Below are 24,582 nucleotides of genomic sequence, written 5' to 3' on the forward strand. Positions count from 1 at the left end.
TCCAGTAGGGAGCTGGTTAATTGCAGCTAAAAACAATTAATCAGTCTCCACCTGGTTAATCAAACCAGTGTAAAAGCCTCCTGCTGTGAACTAACCAGGAGACTCTTGAGCACACATGATGACTGTGTGCGGAATTACAAGATACCAAGGGAACAGACCTCTCTTCCAGAGTAGAAAATGTTCAGTGATATAAACGCTCTAGTGCCGGATCCACCATATATAACTGGCAATAATCTTCCACATAAATCCACAGCACTGCTACAAGTTTTTTTTTGTGAATATAATGGGTACAGTACTTCAGTGGTCTGAAATCTTTATGGGGACCAATAATCCCTTAAGAAGCAGAGTAAAGGGAATTATCCCACCACTCTACACCTCATTGGGATGATCCCTGGATATAGCTGAACCACACAAACAATAATGAAAGACTGTTACACACATGTCTGGAGTACCCCCGTCCTGTGCCTGTCCTTGGGCGTGCTGTCACTGTTAGAGCATCCAAATCCAGAGAAAGTGTAACGCACAGCCAGAGAGAGTTGGTCAAAAAATAGATTTAAAAATGAATCTTTATTCGTCCATATAGAAGAGCAGAAATGTAAACCTCCTACATGTTTCGTGCCCCAGCACTTTATGAAGGAGTACTCTCTTCCAGCATGCAGCATACCCAGGAACCTACTAGAGGCTGGCCCCCAACGAACACCCATCCAGACCCAGAACCAGAGACAGACCTGAATGTCAACTGCTTTGATGTAACTCTTGAGATTTTGGGGTGATATGCTGGTAAGGGGCTTCTCCTCCCAGTCTTGCAGATAGAGACTTGGAAGTGAGCTAGCCCTTACACAGGGCTAGTCCGTTTGTTTATTTTTGTATGCTGTACATTGTTTAAAGGGCCCGGCTAAATAAAGCCAAGTTTTAATTACCCCAAAACTGTCTCCCTGTGTGTACCTCTGCACATGACTCTTACAGTATCCATATCCATAACACAAATCCTCAAAGCTGTTTAACGTTACGATGTACAGCCATTTTCTTTAAAAATAAGGGAACCTTACATTTTAACCATCTTTTGGCTTCTTCATATTCAAATCTTATGATAATGTGCACTTTACCTACAGTACTAACTGAGTATCTCAGACCTCCATTATTGTTAACGTTATGCTAAAAACACAAGATATTTAGTGCCAGCTAAAAGCTGCCCTTACTTCAAAATGTTGATTAGACTGGAAGAACTGTCAGAAATAGTGTATGAGTAGATCATTAGTAATTACCAGGAAGAAAATAAAGCAGTCAGAATTATTCTGAAAATGCTCTGGAACTGTAAAGTTAATACAGACATACCCTGGTTTAAGGACACTCACTTTAAGTACACTCACGAGTAAGGACATATTTTCAATAGCCCCATACCCTGTGTATTATTATTTATGCTGGCTGGCTAATGTTTGATTTTGAATGGGCAAATGAGCTATTATCCATATGTGGATAATAGTAATTTTGCCCATTACTGTACTGTATGTGTTGGGGGCGGGGGTTGTTGGGGGTAGAGGAAGTGGGTTGTAGGGTTGTTATGTTTATTTTTGTGTATTGGGGGAAGAGGGATTGGGTGAAGGGGATAGTAGTCCTAAGGGTGGGTGTGTAGGTCTTTCAGCGGGTAGCGGGACTGGTTAACCCCTTCATTACAATAGCGGTTACCACTGCTGTAGTAGTGAAGGGGTTAACTCTTCCTGAAACCTTCCCGGAAGGCCTAACCACCCACACTGGGGCTTTCTACCCCTTTCATCCATCTACTCTGCGCCTAATAAACAGGCTATTGAGGTTGAACTCCTTCATTACCTTAGCAGCTAGAAGCTGCTTTAATACAAATTTTAATACTAATGTGCGTGTGCATGGGGTCTCCGGAGCAGAACCGCATTGATTTCAGGTCCGGGGACACCCTGCTTCAAGCCCTGATATGGGGTGCCGGTATCTCCTATGCATTTAAATCTCCCGGTCACATGACGCAAGACATTTAAATGCATTGGAGATACCGGCAACCCATAACAGGGCCTGTATCTCGGGAAGCAGGGGTCTCCGGACCTGAAATCAACGCGGTTCTGCTCCGGAGTCACCCTGCTCATGTACACTAGTATTCATTTTTTTATTAAAAACCTGTGATCGCTGATGAGATATGTGTAGGGAGAGGCGTCTCTCTCTGTGCAGCTCTCTATGAAGCTGGACCAGATAGCTGCAGATTGCCGGGTAAGCTCTTTAGAAAGAGTCGAACATCACGTAGCTGGCTCATCGCCAGTTTTGGGCATTTTGCTGTCGCAGGTATACAAGGCTTTTTGAATACCATGATAACAACGCTCAAAACACTGGCGGCGTAACCGGTCCAGCGATTTTTTTATGATTGCTACTAGAATATGCCCCTTTGTCTTATAATAATAGTATAACCGGGCGATCCAAGGCGGATCCAAAGTTGCAAACAAATTTGGCCACCTCTACAGGGGAGCCATTATGGGGTCAGCAGAGCTTCACATGGCAACTCAGGCTCTTCACTGACCTCTGCAAGGGTAAGGGTGAATGGGAGCTCCTATTACTCAATCTGGGCTTCTCCTCTTTAACCTGTGGCTCTTGAGCCACTAACATAGCCCTTTGGGACAATCATGTCTGTTGTGTGAAAGATGGCCCTGAAAAAAACGTACATCATATCATCAAACACATGCATAATAATCCCTTGAGTACATGTAAGCACCATATGATTATTTTCTTAGACCAACCAGCCATTTTTAAACATGTATCTTGAATTATACAACATTTTAGCATTAGAATATATAGAGGGCCTGATTCACAAATTGTTGCTAAACTTGAGAAGACATTTACTCACATACCATTCTTCATCACCTTTTCATCTTCTCCCCTCTCTTTTTGCCTCTCTATTGTACTGTCACACTTGTTAATATTGTCATTATCCACTCGCACAGTGATGAATTTACTCACATACACATGAATGACAGCTGAGGAACGCTATAGTTTATAAGCTTTTTGTTTTTGCTACAGTATAACATACCTGGATAAAAAGTGATGTAAAATACTTTAAAAGTGATTATTTTGAACATGATTGCTATGGCTAAGATTATAAATGATTGCATAAATCCAGGACTATGATTTGAGGTACACAGGTGTTATGAGAGCACACATGTAAGCATGTCAGATATGTTATTTACCTAAGTACTCACCTGTATGTGTGAGTTCACTGCAATGTTTGCTTATATTTTCTAGGTTGTTTTTAAAGTGACATTAACACATGATATTGATATCAATTGTATTATATTATACTGTACTGTCACTTACCAGGTCTCTCATGATCTGTGGAGAACATCAGGCCAGGTCGCCCCATGATCTGGTAGTAGGAAATCAAAGAGCTGAGCAGTTCTTCCATCCTTGTCCATTGCAGACGCTCATGTGGGCCTCCTCCTGTGCTCTTGGCCATGAAGAAGCATGGTCAGCAATTTAAAAAAAAACTTTGTCCTTAGTGTCCGCCCTTCACTTTTTAAGCATATCTATCATGCAAACAGTATTGCCCAAAGCATTAATCCGGTCAAGGAGGTACTTCCAAATTCACTGCGTCTTAGTGGTGCTTATTTTTTATTTGGGCACCCATTCATTTATGATGGTTAACAATCACCCCTTCTATGCAGATCTCTAGCCCCTTGTCATCACATTTCTGACTCTTTATTCTGCCTACAGCAGAAGCAGGAGTAGCACTAGCAGTGGAAGTAGATTCTTAAATAGCCATCCCTTTTGTTTGGCATTGAAAATGGCTGAGGTTTGCTGTTAAGTAAGTATTTTTATTTAAAATTGAAACATATTCATGGGTGGGGTATTAAGGTCATGATAATACAGTTTATAACATATGAGCAACTCACGTACCCAAAGAACGGTCTTTCCCAATGCACATGGGTAGTGTATATTTTTAGGCTACATAATTCCCATAATTACCTTGATTGTTTTGCTAATGGCCCTTATTTTTTCATATCATTAGCTTTGAGGGTACCCATTAATAAGGAGGAAATTAAGGTATCTTACCTATTTTGGGTTCGTTATGTTATTGGCACTAAAATAGAACCTCCTGTGGATCTATGCCTTACTTTTCCTAATGGTTAAACTGGCCCTGAAAGAGAGTGGACAACTATAGGTAGGGACCTCGCTCTAACCCCTTGGTGGTTGAGGCGTGCTGCCTAGGGAATAAATCAATGGATCTATAACAGGTGTATCTAGAGAGGTACACAGAAAGAGTCCCTTTGTAGGCGCACCGCTAACCGTTATAAAATAAAAGTGGTCAGGGGTGAAAATAAAGGTGTGTATAGCGAAATGTATTCGTATTTTATTTACCAACAAGTGAAGGTGTAATAAAAACAGTATAGATGTTCATATTTTACTAAATATACTGTACTAAAATAGACACTAAACAGGTCTAGAGAGTCTACTACAGGCCCCCAGTAGGCATAGGTATCAAGTGTTACTTGCTATTGCTCAGCTATTATGGATCACTGTAGTGGCTATGGAAGGTTCATGCATCTATACTCATAAGTGGGTAATGTAAAAAACACAAGGTAGGTACTCATCGGTTTGAAAAGATATCTGGTGGTGTTTTATCTTAACCCAAAACCCCTTCAACACTCTACATGGCTCAAAGGACCAGGTGTGGTGAACCTTAGGTGGATAGACACTGTAATTCTGACGGTACAGTGGAGTGGGCAATGGTATAAGTTTAGGGATAATACTACCCACCCACACACCCATACCAATATACCAGTACACAGTACGTGTGTGTGTGTGTGTGTGTGTGTGTGTGTGTGTGTGTGTGTGTGTGTGTGTGTGTGTGTGTGTGTGTGTGTGTGTGTGTGTGTGTGTGTGTGTGTGTGTGTGTGTGTGTGTGTGTGTGTGTGTGTGTGTGTGTGTGTGTGTGTGTGTGTGTGTGTGTGTGTGTGTATACACTCTCTTACCACACTTTTTATCCTGAGTGAATATAAAATCTCCCCAAATTACTTGACCTAGACTCCCATCTCCTATCTCCCCTCCCTGTCCCATTCTTCATCACCTTTTCATCTTCTCCCCTCTCTTTTTGCCTCTCTATTGTACTGTCACACTTGTTAATATTGTCATTATCCACTCGCACATTGATGAATGGTTCCTAAGATTTAGCATGACATAATTTAGCCTTGAGAAAAAAAAGCATTATCTTGAGCAGTAGGTTTCAGTCCTCTCCGGCACTGAAAGGGCTGTTCTGTTCTGTCCAACGTTGCTGCGCCTGTGTGTCTGTATCATTAGTATTTTCCTCTCCCTGTTTTCGTTTTCTCCTTACCCTGCCTTGCTCTCTCTCTCTCTCTTTCTCTCTCTTCCCCTCTCACTCCTCCCTCCTCTGGTAATCGCTGCTGCTCAGACTCACAGTCACGCTGCAGGTCACCTCTCATCTCTTGTCTTGACATCATCTTATTACTGTTGATCCTCCATCTGATCTCCTAGCGATGCTATGAATAGTATTGGAGTGTCTTTGTGGACTAGCCCGACGAATCCTAATCACAGGACTTAAGGGTGGGAAATGAGCATTTTCCCTTTAGGACACCGAACCAACAAATGGTTCAACTGTTATGACTGCGAGGATTTGCTAATTTATTGGAGGTGATAAAAGCAGGTAAGAAAAGGATTGAGTGACTGCCAATCCCACACTTTTCAGGTATTTCTTTATTGCTGCCATGTTTATGAAGCATACGTTTGATACAGTATTTTGCCTGTCAGAAGCTTACAAGTTTATTCCAATCTTATGCTCAATTTATCCCCATCCTATCCACTTTACAGGGATGCACCATACTGTATGCTTCTTCCAGTAAGGTTTTAATACGGATCTGTTCAGGTCACAGCTGTCATTAGCACTGTTACTAGCGCTGCATGATTGTCAGGCTCCCAGGTGCAAGTTTTAAGAAAGTGTTTTGATATCACTGGCTCAATGTCACAGTGCTTTTATACTGATTACAGTATATATGACTTCATTGATTTTGCTGTAGTTGCAGAATGAAGTTTATTTTTAGCTGGTTAATCAACTAAGGACCCATGAGATGTAAACATTATAATCCACCCATTGCCCTTGACATACTAGGAAATGGATATATCAAAGATTGTTTTCTTTCAATCTAAGTGTGCATGACAGAAACAGATCATACATTTTTGTGAAATGCCTGATCTGAGCAATTTCAAATGCACTTAACTCTCTACATGTTACATTGATCTGCACAGTATTCAAGTTACATTAACATGTTTCAACATTGTGGGTAGGAGGTACTGTCGTCTTCAATACATTTTGTTTATGGCTTTTAGTGATTTATATAACATAGAAACATATAGGGCACTGTATATTATTTTAGAGGCTAAAAACTGAATAGGAAGCTACTGTACTTTTCCAATTAACAAACCCCCCCCCCTCCCCTCTCCTCCCTAGGTACATTACAATGCTTGTGAACAGAAAGGAAGCTAATGACTTAAACATGTTTTGAATCGTAGTAATAACATTATGTCTGGTGCTATATTTGACCCATTGTTGCACCACTTGTGCAGTTAGGTAACCTCTGATAAATGACCCTTTCAGAAGCAAAAATTAGATACTTTAAAATGATTCTACATTGCAATCCTGTGTATTTTCCTAAAAGTAATATTGTAGTTTTTTTTTATCAATTGTTAATTAAAATGCACTGTATATGACTATATATGTTCAATATTTGTTACAATGGAAGTGAAATGTTGTAATAAGGTAATCTGTGTCCCAATTAATTAATTCAGAGGTTTATTTATTACATTCATATCTGTTTGCACCATTCATTGCTTGTGAAAATACTTATGCTGGCTCCCTTTAGAAAAGAGAGGAAATATGTTTATGTAAGTATGTTAACCATAGATGTTGAAGCCACCCCCAGTATGGTGAAAATTCTGATAGGAAACAATGCCCCGGGGTGCAGAACATGTTTCATCCATGATGATATTTGTGTTGTACAAGCCCCAAGTCACTTAGCTTAAAGCTCTAGTAGTCATATTGGGGTGTGGGACATTTGGTCGCGGCCGTCTTGCCGCGACCAAATCCCCACCAGCACTTGGCTGCAGAGGGACCCTCCACTGCAGTTCCTCTGCCACTGGTTCCTTCACCGCCAGACGCTTCTACAATAAGATACGTTTTAGGCTAGGGGGTTAACTTTAGGGGTTTTAGTGGTAGGGGGTTAATTTAAGGCGTCTTAGGCTAAGGGTTAAAGGTTTAGCCTTAGTATTAGGGGTTAAGATTAGGAGGTTTGAGGACTATGGTTAGGGACTTACCTTAGCAGGAAGTGGCCGGCGGCTGAGTGTCCCTGCAGCGATGTCACTTGCAAAATGCTGGTGAAGATTTGGTTTTGGCAAAACAGCTGCGACCAAATATCCTAGACCGATCATATTGGTCCTTGAGAAACGTAGATACGTTGTAGGTTGTAATGCCGATTAGGGACCAACATTACAGTTGGTCAAAGATGCAATTGTAGACTTTTAAGAGGTCTTCAAACCTCTGTGCACTATAATTTCATAGAAACATTTCATAGGAACATAGGGGTTTATTAAAAAAGCTGAAATAATGCTGATCTGGCGCTATCGCATGGAAGGCCTCTTTGACGCTAATGCAGCTTACTGAAAAAGCCCCATAGAATTTGACAGCATATCAATTAGAATTTGACAGCCGACCACTTAGCCCACCTATTCTGCCCATTTACCGATCTTCTGTAAAACCTCATATTCTATGTGATCATTGGCTTTCTTTCATATTTAGGATACTCTTATGTCTATCCCAAGCATGTTTGAATTCGCTAACCAACTCTGTTGCAGGCTATTCCACAAATTCACCAGCATTTATGTGAAGAAGTACTTCCTCACATCTTCCATTCACTTACCACCGGCACACTCGAGAGCATGACCCCTTGTTCTAGCACTTCTCGCTACCTGAGATCTATGAAGAACTAATGTTGGTTCCTTAAGACGTACCACAACCTGCAAAATAATGTCAAGTCACTTAGCAAAATGCATGCAAAGTACCATGATATATTGATGCTATGATAAAATTATAAGGAGAATTACAGGTAAATAGGCCTCTTAAAGTCTTGTTGAGGTTTTACATATTTTTTTTTTAAAGATTTTTAAAGTACCATTTAGTTAAGTACTTTGTTAAAGGAGAAACATGTTTTAATTAATAAAGGCTTCTGTTTTTTTCATTGTGAAAGGGTTGAGGTTACCACTTCTAAAGGAAACACAGAAGAATTATTTAAAATGGTGGAAGGGGTTATTCATTTTTACAGCTCACTTTATGTGTATGTACTTCACTGGTTAGTATTCAATATATCTTGCATACTAAAATACAAGCATATGGTATAAGGGATACTGTATGTGATGGGGCAAAGGATGAGTGATTTCATTTTACTAGTCATTTGTAAGCTTAAGTAGAGCAAAGAGGAGCCATGATTGGCTTACCATGGTCACAATTGGCTTAAAAAGACATGGCTGATGCCTTTGCCCTTTTTCCATATGCATAGATTTCCAAAATCAAAAGCATGTGCTTCCCATAAAATGATACCATGCATGTTCTAATTATTCATAACAATGAAATTCAACATAAGTTTAGCAAAAGGCACTAAAAGGAAACTAATGTAAACATTTGCTTTTACAATTATGCACGTCTTTGTAAGTAAAGCAGTCGTTGTTTTATTACATTTAAATGAGCAATGTACCCTATTTATATTTGTTTATATTGATTTCAACGTGATGGGTCTCCTTTGGTGCATAACAGAACCTGTCATGCTTCCAAGAGCCTTGCTTTCTGGAGATAATCTTGTTTGTTTCAATTTTGGCAGTGGCAGCACTAAGAATGCACCTTGAAACTTATTTGCTGCTCAGCCAGTCTGTGGTATCAACATCAACATTATCTGTACAGCATGTAGTTCAATTAGCATATCCAATGACGTTACCACTCAATGTCTCACCGACAAGATTTATTTGCTGACAGTCACTTTCCATACTATGATCTCCATTCGATTTCACTGTGGATGGATGCTAAGATTATGTGTACAAATTAAAAATATGTATGTTCCATTAATAGAATATTTGTGTCACATTTTGACTACTGATTTCCTAATGTTATGTTCATTTTAGATTCTATATGGTAATAGTGGAATGGTTTGACCCTTTGAATGCAGGAGGGACCTCATGATCGCTCTGTTTCTGATGACGGAACGTAAGAGGAGTACTTTTATTTGTTTTGAAAAGAGCAGGACAACCTGGGGGGGGGGGAGGGGGTGGAGGGGGGGGGAGGCGGAGGAGGGGGGGGGGGCAATGAGACGGATAATAAATGAATTAAACATATATAGGCTTCTGAGGAGAATTGTTGCTTAAAGCTGCTAATTACATTTGAATGAGGTAATCCAGACCTCATTGTCTTAGAATGAAAAGGTTACTTTAAACTCCCCTGTTAGATTCAGAACATATTTAAAGGGACAGCCTTACCCTATGAGCAGTTGCATCTTCTGTTTAGCCATGGTACTTGATATTTTTTATATAGTGTATGTATATGTATGTGTTTACATGTACATATTATGGACTTTTTATTGTACGTAAAAAAATAGACATAAAAAGTGTCTATTCTTGTCTTTGTCTGGTGATTACATATGCATGTTACCCTTATGCCTCACACCTGTTTTTAGTTGTTTCTTATAGAGTCCGTTTCTATTTAAGATGTACTTCTGAATGTGGTTGTATCCTTTGACAAAGCGCCCTTTTCTGGCGCAAAATGCGTTGGCAGTGGAAAGGCTCATTAGAGTAGTCACTGGCTTAATATTTTCTAGATTTCTTGTAACAAGATGCATTTAGTAAGGGATCTGTTTTATTTTTATCATTCTGGTTGCCGTGTTGACTTGGTGGACGTGACTCCGGCTGTGCAATAACATCTTCTGCTCTCCATGGAGCAAGACAACATAGTTCTTTTCACCATTAAAAGCTCTCAACTTTGATTTATAAAGCATCTTTTTACTATTTTATTTTCTTCCCAGTGGTGAAATGAAGCTGCTTATATATATTCTGCTCCATTGTTTTTCTGCCTAATGGCTTGTTAATGGACCTTCATGATATGTATTCATTAGACATCCACTCAGCTTGCTAAAATTAAATGTTGAGTGCACCTGCTCATTTTACTGATTCAACTAATTGGCAAAAGCTATTTTAGAATGTTTCCGATTGGAATATATAAGCGTCTGTAGCTCTGTTTGCTTGTCACTTTAGATTTTGCTCATCATATGAGTGGCATGGTTTTCTGAAAATGTACATTGCTACAATCATTTATTTATTATTTCTGTGTAGTGAGGCTAGTGTGTATTATGAAGTATAAAGTAGCAAAAAAATTAGGGATTTAGCCGGTTTTGTTTTACCTTTCAGAATAAAAAACAATACGCCAAATAGTATTGGTTGTACTGTAGTTTAAGTCATACTTATTTTAAACAGTTCTAAAGAGATATGTGCTTGGCATTTCATAAATTTAAAAAAAATGTTTAAAGAGGAATTGCAGAGTTCTAGTGGACATAATAAAATACCAAGAAAAAAGGGAAAAGCAGCGCTATCCACTAAACTAATATAACGAAATAAACTTGTGAATTGTTTATAAATACAATAATACAGTGATAACAATTACACAATAGATAGTGGATGTGCCGTTTGGGATATACTTAAGTCCAGCAGCCAGAGTCCAAAGAGGGATTTCCACGTCCCTCCAAACAAGATACACAAAGAAAAAAAGATGTCTTCCGGCACGTAGTCCCAAGTAATTGCAGGTATATGAAAATGTAAAATATATGAAAAGCAGTATATTAATGAACAAATTAACTAATTAAATTATTCAATCACTGAAACTAGTATATTCACAGAAGAAACTCATTCATTCAAATTCCATTAAAGCTTTCCAAAATTCAGCTCTAATATTTGGTTCATTTGACCAAATAAATTGCACTGCCAACTTAATTTTAAGTTTGAGAAAATACCAAACAATTGTGGTTATTGTTTAAGTTTTTCCTATTTCATCACAGTTTCATAATATTCAACTATATATATATGTTCAAAGTTGATTAATTTTTATACAAATAAATTGCACTACCAACTTGATTTTATATTGAGATATTACCAACAAAGGTTATACAGTAAGTGATTAGCTTCAAATTTGAATGATTAATGGGGTAAAGGATATATATGTAGCCCCCTTTCCCCGTGTCGGGGTAACTACGTGTGGTGCACTTTACCTGCTGGCTCACAGGAGGCTGGGGTGTACCTGATCTGTTACGGTGCACCTGTGAGGGATCCTAGCAGCGCTGGATAACCCACTCACAGGACCCAATATATGTATATACTGTGTATTTATTGTAACAGTTTACTGAACATGCAACTATAACCACACCATACATATATGTGCATAGACCCGCAGAGTATCTCCACAGTACGTGGGTGCAGGGGCACCAGTGTCCCAGTGTCTAGCCTAAATTTGTCACTCCCACCCGAGTCTGTGTGACAGCGCTGCTCACAGTATGTCTGGCTGTTGGTGCACTTTGTTGTGATGTGATATGATACCTGCCATGTGCTCCAGAACCCGTTACCACCAACTGATGAAAGAGGTCCGTCTGTCCCGCGCTGTCAGCAGCGACAATAGCGTCCGCCTCTACATGGGGTGGACTCCGGCTGCAGTGTCCCACCATGAAGAAAGTCTCTATACCTTGCGTGGGTGGTCTGGTCCCAGACCACAGGCCACAATTACTGCGCAACATCTTGCTGTGTCCCTGACACCATACAACTAATGGGGAAAGGGTCCCTGTCTCATGGGGCCTTTCCCTAGCGCACACACAATCTATAGAGGACTCGGGGCCAAGCTGGGGCCTATAATGGGTCTCTGGCCTAGTTCATGGGCCACTTACACCCTGAACACACTCTCACCCTTCTGTGTTCCAGCTCCGACTGACGTGGCTTTCAGTGTGCCAAATTTAGCAATCTTAGGACAGGGGATTGCTGCAGCCCTATTGGCTTTTTTTCACCATCTCACTAACAGCCCATGGGGCTGCTGGGGGCTGTAGTCCCTCGCGGAGCCCTTTATGTAATGCCGCTACTACTATATGCCTCCTGCGCATGCGCGAGGTGTACCAATGTGGCCACCGCAACTTGATTCCCCATTGCGAACGCACGACTGGTCTACTGCACATGCGCGAGCATCGGCAGGATGGCGACGCCCTCGGCAGAGCTCCGGCGAACCGCTCGCCAGACATAATGCTCCCTGCACGCCTCCCTTTCTAGCCGTAGCCTCACTGCAACGCTCCCTACACCAGTGCGCCCATGCAACTGCCGCAGCAAGGTACAATTGACCAATGGGGTTCATGGGGACCAAGGGGGCACATAGCTATCCTCCCCCTGGTGAAAAACCCAACTACGCTGCTTGGGAACAACACACTAACACAAGTTACACAATGGAAAATGCAGTGTTACATATACAACTTAACATGCATAACTTTAAACTAGATTGTTATATTGACTAAATTGTACAATCACACACTGTATTTTTCTCTGAGACCACTGCTGAGATTCGTAGTGGGGTGCCCCTAACGAATCATAGGCTACCAGATTGGGAGGGTGTCTTTGGCTTCTGCGAAGCTCTTCCGCAACTCCCTCTGGAAGTAGTAATTGTAAGCTTGAGGCTCAGGCTCTCTAGTAGGAGGTACAACAGTCTCTGAAATGTCTCTGGCTGGTATAAAATTCAGACTTCTGGGTCCAGAGGATGTCTCGTTGGAGACACTGATACGTGTGCATGCGGCCTGGGCCCATTACCCGTTGCTCCTTCGGTAGGTACCCCTTGATTTCTAGAAGAGGGTCCTTCCATAGGATCCTCGTTAGTTTCCATCATGAATTCTGAGTTTTCTTCAGATCCCTCTGGCTCACTGGCCAATGGTACCGTCACTATCTCTGGATCGCTATCCCCACTTGCGGGGTAGGCAGTAGATGGGTGCAGTGCCAAACCTTTACCTTGCCATCCCCTTCACGGATGCGGTAGACAGGGAGGCCCGGCAGCTGAAATTCCACTTCGAATACTCCATCGCACCAGCGGTCGGCCAGCTTGTGTTTGCCGGGGATCCCTAGATTGCGGAGGAGAATGGCATCCCCAGGACAAATTTCCCGATGGCGGACCTTGTTGTCGTAGCGCCGTTTTTTGCAGGCATTCAGATGGGCTGATGCTTTCTCCGCTGGTTGGTATGCTCATTTCAGGCTTTCTTGGTGCCGTTGTATGTATTTGAAGTGCGTCCTGTTGGGTACCCCGTCGGTAGATACCCTCAGACGTATATCCACAGGCAGCCGTGCTTCTCGCCCGAACATTAGGAAGTAGGGAATGAATCCTGTAGATTCGTGTCTGGTGTAATTATAGGCATGCATTAATGACTCCACGTGTTTGCTCCACTCATTCTTCTGAGAGCCCTTGAGAGTTCCAAGCATATCGAGGAGGGTCCGGTTGAACCTCTCTGGTAGAGCATCTCCCTCCGGATGGTAAGGAGTCATTTGGGACTTGTCGATGTTTAATAGCTTCAGCAACTCCCGAATGAGCTTACTTTCAAAGTCCCGCCCTTGATCCGAATGCAGACGGTTTGGTAGCCCGTAGTGTATAAAGTACCGCTCCCATAAGATATTGGCCACCGTAATGGCCTTCTGGTCTTTGGTGGGGAAGGCTTGGGCATAGAGAGTGTAGTGGTCCATGATCACAAGTACATTTCCAAGGCCCCTCGAGTCTGGCTCAATACATAGGAAGTCCACGCATATGAGGTCCAGGGGACCCGAGCTCTTCAGATGGGCCACTGGAGATGCTCTGGTAGACAATGTCTTCCACTGTATACACCTTGAGCATCTATGGCAATGATGTTCTACCGACTTTCTCATCCTAGACCAGAAGAACCGGTCTCGTATTAGACCAAAGGTCTTGTCTACTCCAAGATGCCCATGGTCATCATGTAGCGATCGTAGGACCATATGCTGTAGTTCCTGGGTAGAGCCAGCTGCCTTCTATCTGGGTTGTTATGGTATTGAACCACCCAATAGAGTAGACCCTTGTAGATTCCGAACTTGCCCCACTCGCGCATTATTACGGCGACCGTGTCGCTGGTAGCGTGCTTCACTAATGAGGGTTTGTCTTGCTGGACAGCCTGGGGAATAGCTCCAGCCACTGGATACTGTATCTGGTACTGCACGAGATCTTTCCAAGCGATGATGTTGTCTGGGGTGATATGTATGCCATCTGGATGGCAATAGGGAGAGCCTTGGATTGGCATCCCAACGAGTAAGCAACCCTTAGCTCTGAGAACGCCACTTTGCCCTCCACTATGGCGTCAGTGGAGCACATGGCTCGCACCCCGGGTCCAGGGATTTCTTCCCAGAGGCCGTCGTCCAGTGTGGTACTCAGACCCGGCCTTCTGGTCAGAGCATCGGCTCGATGTACAGTGGCCCCGGTTTATACTTGAGGGTGAACTTATAGTTCGAGAGGGCTGCCAGTCACCAGTGACCCGTTGCATCCAGTTTGGCGGATGTCAATATGTACGTCAACGGGTTGTTGTACATTCTTACTTCGAATGTGACTCTGTATAGGTAGTCATGGAACTTGACACTATCGCCCACTTAAGAGTAAGGAATTCCAGCTTGTGGTCAGGGTAATTTTGTTCACTGGGGGTCAAGCTTCGGCTGACATATGCTACTGGCCAGAGGCCAGCAGGGTACTTCTGATGCAAGACCGCACCCAGGCCTTTGAAGCTCGCATCCACGTGAAGGATATAGGGCTGCTCAGGATCAGCGTAAGCTAAGATGGGTGCCTCTGTTAGGTTCTTTTTCATTCCAATGAACACCTTTTCACAGGCGGATGTCCACTTGTCATCGAAGGGTAGCCAGGCGGAGGTGGCTTTCTGATGAGAATCCTCCGGGTATATTTTTAAAAGGTTATTGAGGACCTTGACCTTGCTTGAGTATCCTTCCACGAAGTGGCAATAGTACCCACAGAATCCTAAGAATCCTAAGAATGACATTTTCTTGTCTCGGCCAGTTCACCACGGCTTCAGCCTTTGCTGGGTCGATAGCTATTCCGTCTGCGGACACTATGTGTCACACGTAGGTCGCTGATGTGCGACAGAACCGGCATTTGTCCAGAGACAACATCAAGCCTTCTTTGCCAAGCCGGTCCAGCACTTTCAGCAGATGTTCCTCGTGCTCCTCCAGAGTCTTACCATAGACAATGATATCATCCAGGTAGACTAAGCACTCCCGAGGGTACATATCTCTGTTGATCTTTTCCATAAAACATTGTAATGTGGCCGGAGCACCACAAATGCCTTGGGGCATGTAGGTGAATTGATAGAAGCAAAGGGGACATACAAATGCCGTCTTCCCTTGGTCTTAGGCACTCATAGGTACCTGGTAGTACCCAAATCTCAGTTCTTGCATGCTGAACCACTGGCTTCCCGACAGCCCGTTGAGAATTTCTTTGATCCGTGGCAGAGTGTACTGGTCGGGTACGGTGCGGTTGTTCAGGGTCCGATTGTCTACACATTTGTCTTCCTGACCATCACAATCGGAGACACGTAGGGGCTTCGGGATTTAGCCACTAAGCCTGCCATTTCCATCTTTTGTAGGATGTCCCTCACATCTCGGGGAGCAATGCGTCAGGAACGCTCCGGGAATGGAGTGGTATCATTCAGTCGAATAGTGTGCCGGGTGGTTTTGTTACACCCTACGTCCATTTCGCTGGTGGAGAACACTTCCCGGCGTTCTTCCAACTTGACAATTAGCCGATCCTTCCATTCGGCGGACAGTGTTGATTCCCCGAAGTCAAATGATCTTGCACAGGGTTGGTGTTCACTTGGGCTATCGTCTCGACACGGGTGACTGGGTATATTCGACCCAGCCTTTTACCTTGATCGAAGGGGAGATATTCTGAATGAACACCTTGATCCGCCCAGGGAGTTTGGACTTCCACTCCCGTACTTCTGGCACAAGCTTGTAGCTTTGGTTGGCGTCTTCCTTGGGCGTACTCTCTAGGGAGAAGTACTGGTCAGACTCATCATGGCCGGGAAGCAGCACACTGCATCCATGCAGTTCACTCCCCCTGGTGGAATCTCGGTCAACCCCGCGTTGTGGTTGAAGAGATCCCATATCCCTCTTGGTCCGATATTTTCCAGCTCTCTTCCTTTAGTACTGGGTGATCTGTAGGGATGACAGGGGTAGTTCGCTGGCCTCTTGCAGATAAGCTAGGATCACCACCCCCACCACATCAGCGTTGGTCCCAAGATGATTGGAGAGTTTGGATGTTCGCGGGGCTCAGGGCATATCAGAACCTCCACATTCATGGTGTGATACTTGCCGGTGTTCAGCTGTGGTATATCTAGCCACACTTTTATCACGCCATCGATGGGGTAATCCTGATTGCTGAGCCCCCACAACTTCATCTTGTCCGCCGACTGCAAGGGCAGCTGCTTAAGATATTGGTCGTAGAAAGTGTGATATACAATAGTCACTTAGGACCCGGTGTCCAGCAAAGCTGATGCGTAGATACCTTCCACCAGGATCCTTATTATAGCGGCCGGTCCCATGCAACTGCAGGCGTCCAGTTAGGATGCTTCCTCTGGGCTAGGTGCTGGGGTGCTTTCTGATGCCACGGAGTGTGTTTCTGCAGGTTTTGGGTGCAGAGACAGGTGCCTTGGGAGGAGGGTCATCCTCGGTACTTTCGGCCTCCTTGAACTTTGGGGCCGACACTCCCTTAGGCTCGTTGTTACTGGACTCTTTGACTTTCTTGTGGGTGTGTGGAAGTTTAGTTGGACTTCCTGTTTACAGATGTGGCTGAGGAGGTGGCAGCCTGGGGAGTGCATCGCATGATGAGGGCCACAGGGTGTGAGGGTAGAGATCCCGTCAGAAGTTGTTTAATCGATACTGGTCCACCAGCACAGCAGGAATGACTCTCTTAGTGAGTATAGTTCATAACGATAGTTGGACAAATGCTTACAGTTTTTCTCCATCCTTTTGGCGGAGGGCCAGGAACTGAGCCAGGAGTTCGTATTCGTCATCTTCAGGTGTGTAGGATTGGGTTAGGAGTTCCACCAACTCATGGTGACTTCCCCTGCGGTTTCACGGTGCATTCGTACAAGTTGAATGGCAGGTGGCCGGAGACACTAGACCAGCCACTGTCTTTTTACAGCCTCGGAGCAGGACCACTCATCAAGCACTTGGAGAGCATGCTCTTTCCTGGCCTCGAACCCTTCCTCCCCCAAAGGTGTGGGCATTATCCCTGAGAAGGCCTTGAGTTTCCTATAGTTCTGTGACTGAGAAGACATGGTTAGGGCTTCTATTAGTTGTGGTAGGTCACCCCCAAGACGTAGCCACCAGTGGACAGGTGACTGGGATGTGCTGGTTCTTGGGTCGGAGCTTGCGCAGGATTTCTCACATACCGGCTGGGGTAGGTGCCAGGTGTTGAGTTGTGGCTTGGCTGGATGCCTCTAGCAGGGCACTTGGAGTGAAGGTTACCCTAGGTATAGGTAAGTCTGTCCTGGTTGTGTACTTGAGGCCCGAGCCTTAGTCCTCCATCCCCCGGGGGTGTAGGAGGAGGTGGACGTTTCAGCCTGATAAGGGACCTCTGAGGAGAGTCCCGAGATGGATGCTGCCTGGGGAGTTGATGGCCCCGGGTATATGAGTGGGCAACCCTCGGGCAGGGCTTCTGATTGATATATATATCAAACAGGTTTACTGAATGCAGCTAAGAACATATATATCAAATGAACATATACCAGGTAGTAACCCAACAGTGTCGCCCAACCACTTTGTCCACACCCTGGTGGGGTTTCCCCCAAAGTACTGAGGTGCCCTAGGCACCCAGCTGTTACGCCGGTGCTGCCCGCAGACCAGCCCCGTCCAATGAGCTGAAGGGGGAAGTGGTAATACATGCACCCGCAGCAAAGGGAGCGTGTCCGGAGTGTGGTATAAAGTGTTGCCAGGCCAGGTGTAGTAAGGTTGTAGAGATAGTGTGAAGAATGCCTTGCCGAGGTCAGGGAGTGGAGAGCGGAGATAGGTCGTAGTCCAATCCGTGTTCAAGGGGTTACCAGAGTGAGTGTTGTCCAAGGAGTACCGAGATCGAGAGCCAGAGGGGGTAGTCGTACAAGCCGCGTCAGAACCTGAGAAAACACTGAGAGAATCCAGAAGTACTTCCATATAGAGACTATGTCGAGCAAAGACTGAGAGCAGAGAGGAGCTAGATAAAGCAGGAAGGTCCAATTAGGAACGGAGGCGGGACAGGAAGAGCTACAGAAAGACACTGCAGATTGGTGCAGGCATAACAGGCCAGGTGAGTCTTGTTGGTAACCTGAGTATGCTCATGTGGTGTGCGGGGGCGGAGCCTGAGGTCCGGGGGACGGGAAGAAGAGTGTGCAGAATGAGCGCGCTCCGTAACACGTGTACGCGCGTGGACCGAGCCAGTGGATGGTGCAGGTGTGCGCGCGGGAGGGCGTGGGCACACCCGGCGCTGAGCAGAGAAATCGCCGAGGGGAGTGATCCCGCGATGGCGGCAGGGGCGGGGAGCAGCAGAGGTAGGTAAGGCAGGATTGTTTTGTGTGTCCAGGGACTCCCTGAGGGGAGAGAGTGCACTGTGTGGGGAGCGCGGAGGACGCCGATTCCTGACACCAGCCACCCTGGTGTCCACAGGAGCAATCCCACCCCAAGTGTGCTGTAGCGCTACCCACAGGAAGTGTGTGTTGAGTTGGTGCACTTGTTTAGGTACCTGCCAGATGCTCCATCACCTCGTATCTGCTGACTAAAGAAAGGGGGCCCGTTTGTCCCACGCCGTCTCCGTCAACAGAGGCGTCCGCCTCTACGTAAGTGGTATCCAGCTGGAGGGTCCCACCTTGAAGAGATTCTCTATCTGTGTGTGGTGGTCTGGTCCCAGACCACAGGTCACAATTACTGCATGGCGTCCTGCTGTGTCCTTGACACTTTGCAACTACAGGGGCAGTGTCCCTATCTAATAAGCCTGTCACAGCCACAAACTTATAGGGGGAGTTGGGGGCTAGCTTGGGCCTATGAGGGGGTTTCTTGCCTAGCCCAGGGGCCACTGACACCCCTGAGCACACCCTTAACCTTCTCTGTCCCAGCTCCGACTGGCGTATCTCTCATTTGCACCAGTCTGTATCCATTTGGTGCAGGGAAATGCTGCAGCCATGTGTTCACAGCCCTAGTCCCTGCTGGGGGCTGTAGTCCCCTCGGAGCCCCATTCCTGAGATGGCCGCCGCTAGCTGTGGCTACTGCGCATGCGCGCGCATACTTGTAATGACCGCCGTGCTATGGGGGTACAATGAACATGCTCGTCATAATCAATATGGCGGCGACCTGCAAAGGGAGCCGCCACGAACCTCTGGCGGACCTCCGGTTGCCCCGCTACCCACCGCAGTTCTCCCCTGGATACCACTGGCACCTGCCCCTACCTCCACTGCCCATCGCGGCCGCGCTGGGAGGTAAGGGGACAGAAGTGGGAAATCTAATTTTGGTCAATTAACCCATTGAGTGCCAGAGGGACCAGCGTGTAATTTTTTCCAAATTGGGGGGAAGGTTTTACTTCTGTTACTGGGGAAACAGTGTCCCACCTTTGTAAACCAGAATACATTACTGATTAATCCCTCCACTTTATTTAACGCAGCATCCTCCTTCCACTTTGAAATGTCTTTTTTGTGCATAATCAGAACCGGAGGATGCTCCTGAGCTGAACTGCACTATGCTTAGCTCGGGGAACCCCTTGACTTCCAGGAGATTTGCCTCTTCTTATTTGCCATTAAAATAAATGTAAAATCGGGATGTTCTATAGGAGGCTGCCAAGTCATGCTCTGTGCCTACCCATTGGTTACTGGGAGTGAGGCTTGAATGTCAACCATATTGATTTCCCAGAAAGTACCAGAAACACTGGCACACAAAAAGGTTAATATTTCAGGATCTAAAAGTGAGTGCAGTGGGACACCTGGTAGAGTTTCAGTAAAAAAAAAAAAAGAAAAGAAAAAAGGATAAATAGAAAATTGGATAGGGGGGATTGCTGCTTTCATACAGTACATTAACTCAAACACTTCGGCTGTCGAGATCTACTTTATAAAAATATATGTAGCCCCGTCCCCTTGGGCTCCCAGAGACCCCGCCTCCTTGCCTTGAGCGCGGTCTCGGGTGCCGCCGGAGTCAGCCAGCTGTCCGCAAAGGTGGGGACCAGAGCAGAGAGCGCTCCGATGTTCGGGAGGCTCCGCGGCGCATCCAGTTAGTGTGGACCACCATTTTAAGTTGCGCATGCATGCGCAGAAGGCAGGCAGCCAAGTAAGGGCTTTGCGCATGAGTGCCAGAGAGAGCGGCGGCCATTACAGGTTCAAACAGACGCAGATAGAGCTCGCGGCGGCCATTACACATAGAGCATGCGGCCCCAATGTTAAAGAGGTCCTGAGTGGACTACAATTCCCAGCAGCCACTGGGGACTGCACTTTCACCCAGATCACATGCTGCATTCCAGCCACTAAGACTTAAAGATTCTCTGCAGCAGGGAATTGGATACATTGTTGTGTGCAGACAGGAAGAATCAGTCAGGGCTGGGAGCAAGTTAGGGAAGGGAGCGTGTAAGGAGCAGTATCCCCTTGCATACTAGGCCAGGTTACCCCCCTAGGCCCCAGACAGGCCCTGAGCCATACCATAGATTGTGGTTGCGATAGGGACAGGCCACAGGTATGTGCTCTGCCCCTTTAGTTATTTGTTAAGTTCAGGGACACAGCTGCAGTGCTGCGAGCCCCTGACAATTGTGTCTGGACGCAGACATCACTCAAGATAGAGACTATCTTCCTGGTGGGATTGTCTGGTGGGGCGACACCCCACGCATCAAGAGCAGAAGCATCGTGGATCACGCTTTTGGATCCATCAGCCAAGTACAGCTTCTGCATGCCCGGGTGTGAACACACCCGGCAGGTACCACCAAGTCACCAAGTGCACCAACTTCACACCTCATATTAGTGGGCAGTGCTGTTCCACACTTGGGTGGGGTTGTGGGACTTTTGAAACACTTGGGTGGATGGTGGTGGGGTTGAAGCCCAGTGAGGCCAGGTTAAAGGGTGACACTGCTGTGTTGCCATTGTTGATGTATTGTAATGTGTTATGTGTTAGTGCATATAGTAAACTGTTTTATCCATACCCTGGTGTAAGTACTTACTGTATATGGTTCCTGTGTAAGGGGTTATTCTACACACTAGAATCCCTGCACAGGTGGAGGCGCTGTAAGCAGTACGTTCCCGGATACACCCCAGGCTCCCAGTGGCGGAGGTTCAGGCCTCCTGTGAGCCTATCAGGTATTGCACCACACCTGGTCACATATGTAGATTTCCCCACATGGTCCCTATGTGCAATTGGGGTGGGGGTGCGGGGGGGAATTTGTGTTACATTTGGAGGCGCTGCTGAGAGCTCAGACCTGGGGTGCCCTATTCTATTTTTCAGTCAAATTGTTCAATTTAATTTTCCACTATGTGGGTGCCCTCAAGGCAGGAGGTCCACGCATGGGCCACAAAGATTAGCCCGACCCCCAACCACCTGGTTGCTGTAGTCGGAGTCCCTGCTTGCTCATTCGTGTTAGATATCAAGAAGCATGTTCGCAAACTCCCTGGACTGGCGAAAGCTTGGGTCATAGGGCGAAGGTACGATTCCCTCTGTCAATGGAGTGCCATGATAATACATGTGGGCCATGCCATTTGTGAGGAAGACGGTCTCCAATCCCTAAATCTGCCCAAGGGTCCGACCAATGGGTGACCAATTATCTATCCTGACCTAGCAGTTTCTTTAGCTCCCTCATCCGGGGAGGCTAATAATGAGTCACACCTAAAATGGCGTCTCCCGCCAAGTCAGGAGAGCGCACGTGCTAATGGCCGCCAGGCTGCGCCACAATGTGTTGCCAAAATCTGCACAGAAAAATGGGGGGGATGGGTAGAGCACAGCGAAAAACAAAGGGCTGGAGGCAAAAGTGCAATAAAAAACTATAAATTTATTTGGCCATTATGCCATAGAAGTGACAGACATAGTTAAAAAGAACTCTGACGCGTTTCTCGCCGTGGAGGCGCTTTATCAAAGAGTGCTGAAAGTTCATATCCTGGCTAGTAATATAGTGATCTGAAGTGAATACACACCCACAATCCAATTGTCTTAATTGAGTGATAAAGTAATGGAAACCCTACTTAGAGCCCAAAGTGTATTGAGCCTGAAAGCCAAGGTTAATGTATCACAGCTGATCACTACACCGTCAGGAATAGACAAAGTTTAAAAAGACACATAACGTAACAAACATGCAATGTTTCAAAACTGTCTAAACATATATACAAATTGTATCTATAACCTATATACAAAGTCATGATATAATATACAATGATTAATGTAGTACTCTGCACGGGGCTGGCGCGAAAACCAGAGCCCCACCTTCGTGACGTCAGTGGTGCAGCGCAGAGGCAGAATCACTCCTTAATAGAGCGTGCCCCTTCTCTAGATTCTACCAGGGGGAGGGAGCACAGTGAGCCTCAGTCAGGATGCAGCAAACTGCACCCCCAGTTATATAGAGTTTGGCGAGTAAGAGGAGTGAAAGTGCCCTAACTTTTGTGCCTGTGCTTGCAAAAAGAATTGAATTGAATGCCTCATCTACTGCGAACCCTGCTGTGGGCCCGTGGGCCCTACTGTGGCCAGTCTGGCTTACAACGATGGTACCATCGGTCCCAGGCGTGGGATCAGTACCTGCCAACGACGACAGGGGTGAGTTGACTGCCCCAGGGGTGTTGGGTGTGAGCTCCCCGGTGATCGTGGAGCATGGAGGCTCCAAAGGTATGGTCACCAGGGCGATGGGCTCACCCCGTCATCGCGTCCTGGTGGAGGTGTCCCCCCTAGAAGATCTCTGCAGACCAGAGAGCAGATTTTACCCCATCAAGGTATCCAGTGCCGCGGAGATGGTACCTGACAGCGGTTCAGATGACCTGAAAACCGTCAGCAGCCAGCGGAACGGTGAGGCATCAAACCATTACTCCCTGCAGACAGCAATGGAGGTATCCAGTAAAGCGGCCATGCGTGGCGCTTACTCCTACAAGAGGAACCTTCAAGCCTTTTTGTCTCAAGACATGGACTTGCACGTAGATCTTGTGACGTCCCCAGAAGACGTCACTGCTAAAGAGACTGCTGGAGCGGACAAAGACTGTGCTGTGACCGCTTTGGTAACTATTGCCTCCTTTATGCGAAACATGGAGCACACTGTACACCATGTGGTGGACCGAAGAAAAGGTCAAGACCTCCCGGCCTACCTCATCCATGCCGCGGATGGCCAGGTAAGGGTCTGGCATAGAGACCCCTTACTATTCCTTCTACCAGGGGGAGGAGGTGGTTTGGAATTAGAGACTGTAGCACCCGATCATGATCTCCAAAAGACTCACAAGAGTCAAAGTGAGGGGCCCTGTAGATGGACGTTCACAGAGGTACACAATTGGAGACTTTATAAGTTGAAATTATAACGAGGCTTTATTGTGCCTTTTCCTTAACATCAGGAAACCATCCAAACAAGGGGGAAACAAAGCTTCTATTCACTTGAGAGTGGTTCTAGTGAAATACTATGCAATTCACAACTCCCTTAGTTAAGCATGTCTCCCAGCCCCAAACACATAGCATGAAATGAACAGATATAAAAAGTCTTGTAATAAAAGTCTTATCTGTTCCTTGTGGTTTGGAGGGAAAATCTTCTCTGTCCCTGGTTGCTACCTTTTCTTCAGGGTTTGTCAGCATTCAGGTTTAGAAGTTTCCCCTGTGTCTTGGAAGCAGCTCTGCTGTGTCTTCTGGCAGAGCTCAAGACATGGTCAGCTCCAGAGATCTCTGTTCTCTTGGTCAGTCTCTCCTGGGTGACTCAAGAACCTCTGCTCTGTCTCCAAAGTTCAGCTCACACGTGAGCTAAGGAGTCACTTCCTGTCTCAAAGGCAGGCTTTTTCTAAGCCATCTAAATCAGGCAGGTGGTGTTAGTTAATTGCCTACCAGCAGTTAACCACCACACTGCTGGATTAGAGGCCCATTTGTGAACAGGGATAAGTCCCCTGTTACAGGCCCTCACTCACTCAATCAGTTAGGGGTACCCCACTATGAGACTCAGCTGGCCTCGGGTATCAACGTGATTATGTTGTGTCCCATTGAAAAAGTGCATGTGATCTGTTGTATATCCTATGCAATGCATTGTTATTATATAACTCTCTGTTATATGACACTGTCCCAAGCGAGGCCATTGGGGTGTTACCAGGAGGAGTGTGTAATCCCGGTCTCCTTGGGCTCCCAGAGACCTCCCCTCCTTGCCTTGAGCGCGGTCTCGGGTGCCGCCGGAGTCAGCAACGGACCCGCCGGATGTCCGCAATGATGGGGGCCAGACATGAGAGCGCTCCAATGTTTGGGAGGCTCTGAGGCGCATCCGGTTAGCGGGGGTCGCCATTTTAAGTT

The 24,582-nt window shown here is 45.8% G+C and overlaps 1 protein-coding gene across 1 annotated transcript in view; it reads left to right on the forward strand.

Annotated features, from left to right (window-relative positions):
• Nucleotides 1–5,355: 5,355 nt before the first annotated feature.
• The window catches only part of THSD7A (thrombospondin type 1 domain containing 7A), a 665,741-nt gene continuing 646,514 nt past the window's right edge, over nt 5,356–24,582 (forward strand). Inside the window, exon 1 of the mRNA XM_075587236.1 lies at nt 5,356–5,671. The gene's annotated coding sequence lies outside the window, so the exon portion shown is untranslated. The remainder of the gene's footprint in view (nt 5,672–24,582) is intronic.

This window comes from Ascaphus truei, chromosome 2, assembly GCF_040206685.1.
Source record: "Ascaphus truei isolate aAscTru1 chromosome 2, aAscTru1.hap1, whole genome shotgun sequence".
Taxonomy (NCBI): Eukaryota; Metazoa; Chordata; class Amphibia; order Anura; family Ascaphidae; genus Ascaphus; species Ascaphus truei.